Genomic DNA, 12,512 nt, shown 5'->3' with positions numbered 1-12,512 from the left:
TGACGAAACACGGGCAGAAATTAAGTTGCAGGCAATCCTTGACAAAACTGCTGAACGTTTACTTTTTGCACAGAGTAACGTTCTTGAAAACATGTCCACTTCAGAATTTAAATTGATTTGTTGTGATGACTCCGAATAAGTCAAATTACAATAAATATAAGTAGTATCATTATTATTGTTATCGTTTTATTTAATTTCCATTATTATTAATAGCCATTTATAAGAAAACTAAGGCTTAAGTTTAGCATTATAACCCAATACTTTCACAGAACTAATGTCAAGCTGTTAAAATATCGAGCACCAGCATAAAAACACAATAATTTACCTTAACTTACAAGTCCAGTTTAACTAGACCTCCATACACGTACAAAATGTTTGATAAAGTGGGTCAGCGTATACTGGTTTTTGGTTTTATCCTAATTAAAAGCTTTCTGTGCTTTTTTTTTAACATATCATATCAAAGTAAGAGTATTTAAAGCAAATAGGACCTATTACAAGCCTTAAATAATTTTGTCCAGCTAGAATGGGGTTTTGGTTCACAGTGCGGATGTCCAATTTAGAAAATACGAATTTCCTGATTTACTAAATTAAAATTAAAACATGATTGAGCTGGATAGGACAGCGCGTACTTTTGCGATGCTTCTAAAGTTAATTAATTATAGTTTGACAAATACAATGATCGTTTATGAATGAATTAATGAATGACAATTCCGCCATGTTGTTTGTTTACGCGTGCGCGCACCGCGCGATCGGGCCGAGTCGGGCGCGTTCGGCTCTCGCGCCTGGAAATAGCACGCACCGACCGTCGAAGAGTGCGGTCGACGACCTGCGCCCTGCCTCACCGAAATATTGGAACTTTACTTACACCCAATCCTTTTTCTGATTATGATACAGGTCACCAATGCGTTAATTCATTCGCTTCCCAACCCCTTATCAGCATAACATTTTACAACTTAATCATAACCTAACAAATAATCGAATTATCAAGACAAACAAATACACATAATTTGTTCAACAGACACTGATAGCTGTTACGAATGATTCGTACTTACTCACGCCAATTGGTTTCTGACATTAGTCATAGATGAATGACGATATTGATGCTAAGAGCATACTTCATTGGCTCTACCGAGTTTTCATTCATAAGTGCGAAGGATACTTTATGCAATAAACAGCTAAGGCTGTATGCTGAAGTTGTGAATCGTTGCCTAATTCACTGCGCAACCAGTGGCGCCCTCTGCTGGCTGTACGCAGAACTACGAACATTGTAGAGTCGTTGATGTTAATTCAGTAATCCAGTGGAGCTTACTCACTTTGTTTCTTGTTAATTTATTACTTATTAAGTGTAGAAACAAGTCGTATAATAAAGTACTTATTTTTTGACGTGGCTAGTTATTCATTAATGAGCTCTACAATTCCAGTAACATTCCAAGTAACTGATACTGGTTTTATTAAATCGCATAACTATTTGTAGCTTTCCATCATAAAAACGGCTAATATACATTAATTATGCTTAAAGATAACCTATTCAGTAACTTTCATAGTTTACTATTTTGTCTATATACAAAAATAAAATTTTTGCTTCGTTCACTTTATTCATTTTCAGAAAAAAATCTGAAAACACAAAACCTAACTTTGTTATTAGTGTACTGTATTAACGAATATAACCAAACTTTCGAAGATGAGACAAATATACAGACATAAGTAACGGAAAATATGCAAAAAGCGTTTTTCAGTGTATATTCTTCAGTTTCAGTTCACTCTTGGCGAATATTGTCGGATATCGTCATCACTTATCGAGTAAAGCTCAAAGCTGTGTGGGCTTTAAAAAAGCTCATCATTATTGTCAATTTGTCACGAAATATCTATGAAGTGTGACGAATGATATATGAATTTTCCTATGACGATTCGTTTTTGTGGCAAATTGACAATAACATCATCCTCATGACAACAGTTGCACATAAAACATTTCCTCAGCATTATAAACAAAGTAAAGTTACAAATCCATTGAAATTGGCATTCATTCATACAAATGTAGGCAGCATCCGCCTTTCTGTAGTCTGGTGAAAATAAAAAGCCACGCGTGGAAAGCACAAGTATTCGCCGTGAGGGGCACGTGAGAGCTAAATGATTTATAGAGCAGTTGCGGGAATCGGCGCACGCGCATCCCGGGACGAGCGGTGAGAGCACCGGCGAAACGGCGCAACGAGCTTAATTATTAGTTTTCTAATAAAATATACATACAATTAAGAGTATTCGAGACAGATTAAATTGATAAAAACGTGATGTTTTAAGCGCGATGAATGGATTACAAAGATATTTTTATTTTAAACATTTTGAGTGGAGGAAAAAAAGTTATTTTGAACGACCTGATATTTCCCCGATTTGTAAATGAAAGCAGTCTAGTGGTCTGTGCTCGCATTTGCATTTTGTAAATTTATATTTAATCGCATCACCATTGATCTCCCATAACTAGGAAGATATGAAATATCATCACGTTCTACATATCCAACACCGCAATAGATTCATGTAAGCTAACGCATCTCGGGCTAGATGAGACATAATAATATGATTAATCTCTTTTGGTAAAGTAACTACGTGTTTGATGCTGTCAAATACTTACATACGTAGCTAGGTATTTTCAGTGATAACTCTTATGTTTTCTACTTTACACTTCATTTTGCCTGAAACGACTCGTAAGTTACCTACGTACCCACATTCGTTTCTTATGTACTTATTTATTTTTATCTCTACTTAAAAGTTGATAGTTTTCATATACTCTTATACGAGATATCACATCTAGAGTTCTAGACCGACTACATGCATTTATCTGGTTTACTCCAATGCGCGGGCGCCGACGCGTTTCCGTGTCAACATCGTTGCGCGTCCCGGCTCTGTCTGTCCTGCTCCACCGATCATGACCAGGGATTCAGGAATCCATTTGGGATGTGATGAATGATGCGAATGCGAATAGCTAATGTTAATGGAATCCCAGAATATTTGTCTTAGAGGTTTGCGACCAGACAGGGAAACCAGACTGAAGAGTCATTTGAAGTTTGTTTGACAGCTAAGTGCATCGAATCATTAAATAAATTATGTATGGTTTTTCTTTAAAATAGAGCAAACATGGAGTTGCAGTGGGAATAGTCTCGTAGACTCTACGGGATTTTGTCCACCTCTAGTTCCCACCGCTGCTCTACGACGTAGAGCAAACATATCTCGGTTTTAGTAAAATGAGCTTTTTGTATCTATTTTATCTACTTCAATATTTATCCAATACCTAATGCTATCTTTAGCTTTAGCTTGTAGCGTTTTAGATTATCCGTTTTTTAATTTAACTTTCCTAATTTTAATTACCTAATTAGTGTATCAAGTATCGTGACAGAAAAGTATTTAAGATTTTTACAGTGTCATTATTCATTGTTATGACATCACGTTAACGTTAACGTATTCACTCATGCTGCATAGTTTTGAGTCACTCAACAACCACAGACACAGAGTCGCCTCGCTGACTCAGGTGGGTTTCAAAAGCACGTGAGTGGGATTCTGTGAAAATGTTTTGTAATACGTGGGTAAACCCTAATTACTTGTCAGCAGAGCTATTATTAGGAGCCATAGAAGAGGAATGCAGGAAGGTATGTAAATATTGTCATGCACGCACAACAACTAACGTTTTCTTGGAAAAGACCTAATAATAGGTAGAAATTCCAGACGACTAAAATACAGGGACTAAAAATTATTGAAATGTTTGACTTCAATTCTTCTATGTGGAATTCCTTAGGTATGAACAGCCAGTGAACAGAAAGAAACATAAAGCAGGAACTAATAGAGCATCTGCTGAAACATCAAGAAATAATAAAGGATCAGTCATCGAATAGAACCTAAATAAGGAAAGATAAATAAAAACATTATTGGATCACGGGGCACTTTTCAAACTGTTAATTATGAAAAATCTAAAACGTTAAAATAACGGTATCGTTGTGGCCAATGAGATGCTGTCATAGTGACATTGACAATACGTCAATGTCACGCTAGCATCAAACGTTAGAATGGAGGGACGCGCGGAGACGACTCCGCGCGCTTTTGTGCTAAGTGATGAATTGTATCTAAATTAGGGGAATATAATGTATAAGATGAGTATCCAATGTTTTATTTAGGAGAATAGATCTACCGGCCTCTAATAAAACTTAAGAATTAGTTTTGATTTCGTTTGTGCAAACTCAAAACAATCAACTCCAACAAATACAAAACACAATACCGCAATATATTTCCGATTACCACAGGTCCATTCTAAGAATTAACTTATCGCTCCCATGCTTTACTTAATTCGTGAGGAAGTTTTACCTCCGCACCTATTGCAATAGGCGGCGTAGGCGCACCCACACCGCTTAATATTTAGCTTTATTAGCCAGTATCCCATTCAGAGAATGTGGCTCCGCCCACTGCCGTTGCTTAAGCATTGATATTCAATTCGCGGCTAATTATATGATAACTGTCGCGTGGAACCATACTCGATTATGGTGGACCGTGACGAGCATTCGCTACGATCACACACGCTCTTCGAATGTCCAAAAATGTTGCTCATGAAGCTGAAATATAGAAACCAAAAGAATAAAAACTCACAAATCTAATTTACTTTTTGCAAGTAGGCTTTTAAAAAACACTTTTACACGTCCCAGTATTTTAACCCTATCACTGTATCACTGCTTCGGGTCAATAAATGGGCCAGTGCTGAGAAGCAGCAGCGCAAGAAAGTACTCAGTCACTACTACCATTAGCGAATAAGACCAAAGATGTCCTGCAAGAAGAAAATACAACTAATTGTAACACATTTTCATCACCATCAAAAAAAACGTGAGTAAGAAGATAATACTCTTACCCAACGAAGAATATAAGGCCTACGTTCTAACTAATTTGCCGAAGAACATAATGACTTGCAATATTATGTACTGATGTTAAGTTTCTGAAAAGCCCTCAAACCAATTGCATTACTAAATAAATACTTACTTCGCCTCAAAATACCGTCAACCATTCACACTAAAGCCTCATCCTGTCCATATGCAGCGCAACCTTTATAGAAACTTCAATCACAAACGGCCGTGGGCAGAGATCGCCTACATGGTTCAGTTTCGCAACCAGATGCATTGCTGCCTTCTCCAAAGGCTGAGCCCACGGCTGGTGGGCAGGTGGAAAGTAGTCCAGCTTATGCAACCACGCTGATAAGGCATGAAAGCCGGCCGTCCTTCAATGGTGATGGAATGCTGGGTTATTGTGAATTTTAATATAGGCAGTAGGTATGTGACTCGAAATTTTAATTTTGTTGCCATAGGTCCGGTCTTCTATTATTTAATGCTTGCGATGCATAGCTTTAATTAATTAAGACTCCACAGTCCAAGGCAAAGTCCATCGCTGACTAGCGTCTTTTTCCTACAATGATATGAAAATTAAGCTCCCTAGTTCTAGACCGATTAGATACATCGATTCCTAATTTTACTGAAGATATCACGTAAACTGTCAAACTAAACTACTCAATAGCATAGTCTTATCTTTACACGTACTAGTAACCTTCATTATTGTTGTATTCAGTATAAACAGTAAGCAATGCGCACCTCAATGTCACCCATATAAAGCTGAAAATCACATAACTTGCACAGAATTAAGCACTTATTCTTTCAATGTGCATCGGAGCGCACTAAAATCGCTCTATTATGCCTTTACCGCTTACAAAAGTGTTGAACTTAGCTATATTTCAGCTTTAATGAGATCGCTATAAGGCGATCGTCCTTCGTGGGCCCACTTACCCACGCCTACCTCTCAATTACTTGTCACCAAACATGTTATAATTCACAAATTGAAAATAACGATTTGTTTACCTATAGGTATTTTGTTGCACATGACCACATGCCATACACAGCTCGATCTGCCCACATCCTGATTTGCATGTCGTTATAATGTATGTCACAGATTCATGCGATATACAGGGTGTGGAACAAGTGGACAAGTTGACATAACGTCCCAACCAAGGTCGTGGTTATATTTTTCAGATAATAAAAACTGTAAGTTTTGTTATTCATATTTACTTCATTCATAGAGTTATCTTCTTTTTCCGTTGTGCTAAAATGAGATGCAATTTTTATTAATTTATTATTGAGGTTTATGATATGAGAAATGTAAGCCTACCTTTTCGTATTTACTAAATCTAGTTACACGATGCTACATTTCTTATGATATTTCAGGAAAAAATTATCTTGTACTTACTCAGATGCATGTTCTGAGCTCATCATCATCATCATCATCATCATCATTTCAGCCATAGGACGTCCACTGCTGAACATAGGCCTCCCCCAATGCTTTCCATGTCGATCGATTGGTAGCGGCCTGCGTCCAGCGCTTCCCTGCTACCTTTACGATGTCGTCGGTCCACCTTGTAGGTGGACGTCACACGCTGCGTTTTCCGGTACGCGGCCTCCATTCCAGAACCTTTCTGCCCCATCGGCCGTCAGTTCTGCGTACTATGTGCCCTGCTCATTGCCACTTCAACTTGCTAATCCGATGTTCTGAGCTCAATTTTACGTTTTGGTTCATCTGTCTTAGTGTTTATAAACACTCTGTATATAATTAAGCATTAGCACTTGGAAACAAACAGCAGTTGTTTTGCGTCATTAAACTTATTTAACATGTCATAAATTGATGAAAAGTTGTAAATTACAATAACAATTACAACTTGTAATAGATAATTGCGTAATCCCTTACATTTAATGGTTTAACACCTCATTTCGGTATTTGCTTAAATGTTATTTAATAGCACTTTCTATTAATAAGTATCCGTAATCTTTTAAAATAACTGGTAGGTAAAGACATATTAAGCTGAAATTAATTACCCCGTACAATATTTTATTTTCCATCCACTTTTGTATTGTTAGTTTGTATCTTTTTATGTCTTTAAAACGATGTCTCTACATGACGTTGCATAATAAATAAGTATCATGCATGGAATATCCCAGAAACGAATGTCATAGCTCTATATCAGCGTGTAAGAGTCCGTTAGATATCCTTATAAGAGGATAAATGAAGTACATTATCGCGTATATGGCTAATGTTATGTAATAACGTTGGTTATGTTGACATTCAACAATCGATACCTACTACTTATAGTAAAACTGATGAATAACTTCGATAATATGGAAACAGATAGTTGCATGTTAATTTAGCACATTTTATTTGGCTACTGAAATAATTAATAGTAAAAGAGGTTTCTGTGAAGTGAGCTTTAAACAAACAAAACTAAAACACATCATCTACAATCATTTCTTGTGAGACGATAGCTACTCTACATCAATCGCAAAGTTATTTTACGATTTGGCCGATCTCGTATGCGATTTAAAGAGCAAAATGTATTTTTAAAGTAAATATTCGCATTTAATCTGCATCAATCGCATAGTAATCCATATTAGTTATTGCTTTGTAACCTGAATGAGAGTAAGTACGAGAACAGTGTCCTTTTCCAGTGATGCGGATTTCAACACGCGTGCGGATTTCATTATTTCATTCATGCTTTTCCTATTGTGCCCGCAACTCTATTTCACAATACAAAATCTTTGTTCTGCGTGTAACCAACAGCGTGATGTTACACGCACGCGGATCAGATTCGCACGCGTGCCAAAATCCGCATCGCAGGAAAAAAGGCACTAAAATTCAACAAATTCTGAATCAAAAAATCAACTGGCGTGATCTAAATGGAAAATTGTAAGCTCATGTTGAAAAACGATTAAGCTATTGTTTACGTAAACATTTGTGTGACATTGCAATCAACCGCATTACACGCCATGTTCCTGATAGCGGGTGTCGTGTCTTATCACGGGTCTAGATATCATTCGGATTTCTAATTATAGACACACATTCTAGCCAGATTGTATGTCTCTGCTTGGGTCCTTTTTATGTGCCGGAAGTCTATTTTACTTTGATCAAATTTCCTAATAAAAATTCTGAAGCGCAGCGTTAAGTTTCGTGGAAAAACCCACGGCCCTTTTAAAATTTTTGACGTAAATATTGTTTGTCTAAAGAACTTTCTGCTTCCTTTAAATTTAGGGTTGATGTACTTTAACGCGATTGTAGTAACGGTCTTTAATAAGCAAATAATAAGTACCTGCTCTAATTAAAGCATGTTTTACGAGTATCGTAAAACTTGAAAAATAGAGATAATGTGTTCTATTACTAGCATAATGTAGACTGGTAAAGTACGTAGATTATTTATCAATTTTCATTATCGATCTATGTAAAATAAGTAGGTACATATTTAAAAATAAAAATATCTCAATTTTTTTTAGTTTGTCCTAAGTTTTATGTGTGGTTTTACAGAATACGAAGTCCCTGAAACACTTTAAATGCATGTAGTTGTAGGTAGAGTCACTTTTAACTAAAGTTTGCTTACAAAAATGTAAATCAACATTACAATATGTATTGATCCCACGATAACTCCGCTTTACAGCTACGTAACATGTTTGTTCGTTCATACATTGTATTGTGACAGCATACCTATGTGGATGACATTTGGCAGCACGTCGCAATCCCATTCAGCACCGCTAATTTTGCGTCAACAAACAGATTATGTAAGTATTGGGAGTGAATGATATTCGCGATACCGGCGTCTGCGAGTTCAGAGTGCGCGCGCGCCATTTCCTGTGAGACGTGCCCCTTATCTCGTTCATTGATAGATTTATCTCATCGAGGTCGTGGTGTCCGCAGTCTTTACTACTTCAAGAGTTTTCAACAGTTTACTAACCTAGTAGTGACTGTTTGGTAATCGCTACTATTCGTACTTCAGTTTAGAAACTCAGTGGAAATCAGTCTGAAAGAGGTTGCACTAACCATTTTATTCAGCTTGCAATCTAAACTCATGCTGGAGTCGAACCCTGGTCTTCCAGGACTGAAGTTACTCAGGCAGTAGATACTAGGTCTATTTTTAAATTATTTAACCCGAAGACTATTTGAATTCGATATCTTCGAAGTAGATAACAAATGTCACCGTTTGAGATAAAGATTTTCTGCTCAACGTTGTCCCAAATCAAATAAAATTGTAATAGTTAGTAATCGGACGTGGAAAATACTTTGTACAATGTTTTTTTTAATCATGTTCCCCAGAATGAGATTCTACTTAAAGTAAATCACAAGAGGAGAAAAATCTCGTGCTACGACACGGACCAATTTTCATGGAAAATTTAGCCGCATGCATTGTGCTCTCCATTTTGAACCATGTATGCTGGTTTTCTCACGATCTTTTTAATTATCTATACCTACTTCACTTTAGCGATATCTTTGAAAAGTTAATAGTTACTTAAGTTTTTACACAAATTAAGTGGCTTCAACACTCGACCCTGGATAAGAAGTAGAAGTATTTTGCTCATTTCGCTATCGTGTAGTTATATTTATTTCATTGTGATGGAAATATTTGTCACAAAGGGTAGGACAAATTGACGACGAACTAACTTGTAAAATGCTCTTGAACTGGGTCATTCGTGAAATGAGCACTTCCAAGAGTTGTCTGCTCCGGCGCAGCGCAGTCACGCGCACGACTGCTAATGTCATCCCATATTTGGACATTTTCTATCCGGGTGATATCAGAATCGTTCATTAAATTTTAATTACTTTGAATGGATTCCAAGAAAGCGATAATACATTCTTATTAATTGTTTGTTGTATTAGTGCCTATACTTAATAGTTTCACATTACCTTTTATTATACCGGCTTAACGATAGAATAGATTCACAGAAAAACTTGAACAGCCGGACGTTAATATGGCAAGAAAATGAGTCAACGCAATTAGGTATAGGTACATCAAAAGGCTATTCTATGTAATGATGATAGAGTAGGTTTTTGGGCTTGAAATGTTTTCCAAATGATGTCCTAATAACATTTGATTGATAGGAGACAACATCTCAAAACATGTTCACATCGTTCTTTCAGATAAAGACAATTTATCTGAATATATTTATAAATAGAGGAGCAGATGACGGACGGGTGAAGCCACAAACGTTGGCTTGTTGTCATTCCGCGAAGTCAAGTTCCGCGAATTTAACTCTGCATTTGGTTGGTAAAAATCAAAGAACTTGACAATCGGGTTGGGTTTCGCATGAAAAATGTGATGGATCTGAAAATATTTACAGTTACAGCCTCAATCAGAGGAAATCAATCTATATGTTATAGTCAAACCTCGATGTTCCGGCACTCCTAGGTTTGACTAGTCAATCCTCAGGTCTGACTAGAAGTCTTAGTCAAAGCCCAAACATTTCGGCCTTTGACTAAATAATGTTAGTCAAACCTAGGAGTAACTAATTTGGTCAGGCAAAGGTCGAAACTCAATTTAATGAAATCGGGGTTTGACTAGTCAAACCTCAATTAAGACTTTAAACTATACTTAATTCTGATCTTGCATAGGCGTTACGACGGTCGGTTTTCACGCGCACGCGCAGCTATTTCTTTAGGAGAAGGTACAAGTAACTAAACTTATACAGTACTGAGGTTGGTTGTCAGTGTTTCTAGATCGATCTTGATTAATGACTAATTTTTAGAGTTCTGTTACCTTAAAGGATAAAGAGTTTAGACCCTATTATTATGACTTCGCTAAATGTTGTCTGTCACCAGGCTCGTATCTCATGAATCATTCACTTAAAAAATAAATAATTCAATAAAATACTTAAATATTTAAGGGGGGCTCCCATACAGCAAACCTGACTTGTTGCAGTTTTTTACTTGATATTAATTAAAACGTAAACAGGTGAACCCTTGAAATATTCACATAATTTTAGTTGCATTTTAAAAATAAATCATAAAATTATAATAAAATAAATATTTAAGGAGGCTCCCATACAACAAAAGAGTCGCACGGAACCCTTTGTGAGCGAGTCCAACTCACACATGGCTGGTTTTCTATTTGCCGTCTACTTTTGACCGAGTCTGTCAGTCGTTTCTAGGATTGACTAGGCAAAGCCCGAAACAGATTATTTTAGTTTCGACGTTTGACTGAACCGTTTAGGCACTTCTAGGTTTGACTTAGTCAAAGGCCGAAATAAGAATTTACTTCGCGGTTTGCCTGATGGCCTTGGTCAAACCTAGGATAGACCAGTCATTCCGCGAAGAGACTGCATATCGACCTTTGACTATGACATATACACGCAAGAAGGAAGATGACTCCTCTGATGGATATGGCACCTCTAGTCCCGTACGGTTAATCGATTTTGTGGTGTTTCAAAGTTCATAGACAACATCCTGTTTTCCCTGAATAACTTAAAAATAGTTTATGCCGTACGTAGGTTAATAGTCTATTCTTGGTAAGGGCAGGGCCATCATACCATAAAAACGTAATGTTGAAATTGCTTTCGATATTTAAACAGCCAAAGCTTCAACGATTTGGTACAACAGAAAGAATCACCTCAGCAAAAAGTGGCTGGCGCCAAGCCACTCTGATAACAGTCTGAAACTTTTAAAAGCCACGTCGTATTAGGCTTTTAAGGAGATAACGGAATTGTTCTTCTGAAAAAGCGGTATATCTTAGTAGCCCTCACAGCGATTGTTATCAGTGAAATAGTATCTGTGGATTTTTTGCTTTGTGCATTTGGCACGAGCTTTGTTATGTTCGTCGGGTACATTAGGCTCCTTTTGCCGCGACGATAAACCTCATGCAAGTCGAGAAGTGCTTCCTGTATTGGGCCGCGATCGGTGTCGAGTGTCGCCCGCGCTGCGCCCGCGTCGCTGTAATGTACCTAATTGCAACGGGACACCGCTATCGCCGGCCCGGCTAGTTTACTGACAACTTTTAATTTCCTGTCAGTACGTTTTCTTTGAACCAGCACTTTTAATTATACTTATACTAGCTTTCCGCCCGCGGCTTCGCCCGCGTGGAATTTTGTCTGTCACAGAAAAACTTTATCGCGCGCGTCCCTGTTTCAAAAACCGGGATAAAAACTATCCTATGTTCTTTCCCGGGACTCAAACTATCTCTATGCCAAATTTCATCAAAATCGGTTGCGAGGTTTAAGCGGGAAAGCGTAACAGACAGACAGACAGACAGACAGACAGACAGACAGAGTTACTTTCGCATTTATAATATTAGTTGGGATTGTTTCTGAGCGGCGTGAACGCAGCGCCGCCGGATCAAGACGTGTACGTAATCGAAATGAGTAATCGCAGGAAATTTCTATGACTACCGGTAGTTAACGGGATGAATTGGGTGCTAGTCATCCAATTAATTCAAAGGAACGGGTGTAGAGCTTATGAGTTATGTTCAATTAGGAGGTTTGATAAGTATAAGAGTGGGTAGGTTATTCGGTTTCAAGGTGAAATATGGTAGTGACATACCAAGAGAGGATCCGTGTTAGTGTCAGGTAGTTCTGTAGTCCCAGTTGGTATCGCACAACACAGGCACAGCACGTAACTCGCGGTCGCTTTGCGTTCGCCGGGCGCGGCGTCCGCGCCGATGCGCCGAACGGACTGCTCGCTGAACGCCGGCTCCCCAT

At 37.7% G+C, this 12,512-nt stretch overlaps 1 protein-coding gene across 1 annotated transcript in view; it reads right to left on the bottom strand.

Annotated features, from left to right (window-relative positions):
- Positions 1–12,512, bottom strand: part of LOC135073345 (protein sprouty) — a 46,783-nt gene extending 34,271 nt beyond the window's left edge. The window contains exon 1 of the mRNA XM_063967496.1: positions 12,355–12,512. The gene's annotated coding sequence lies outside the window, so the exon portion shown is untranslated. The remainder of the gene's footprint in view (positions 1–12,354) is intronic.

This window comes from Ostrinia nubilalis, chromosome 7 (assembly GCF_963855985.1).
Source record: "Ostrinia nubilalis chromosome 7, ilOstNubi1.1, whole genome shotgun sequence".
Classification (NCBI taxonomy): domain Eukaryota; kingdom Metazoa; phylum Arthropoda; class Insecta; order Lepidoptera; family Crambidae; genus Ostrinia; species Ostrinia nubilalis.
Note: the sequence above shows the minus strand (reverse complement) of the source record. Positions and strands in the feature narration are given on the sequence as shown.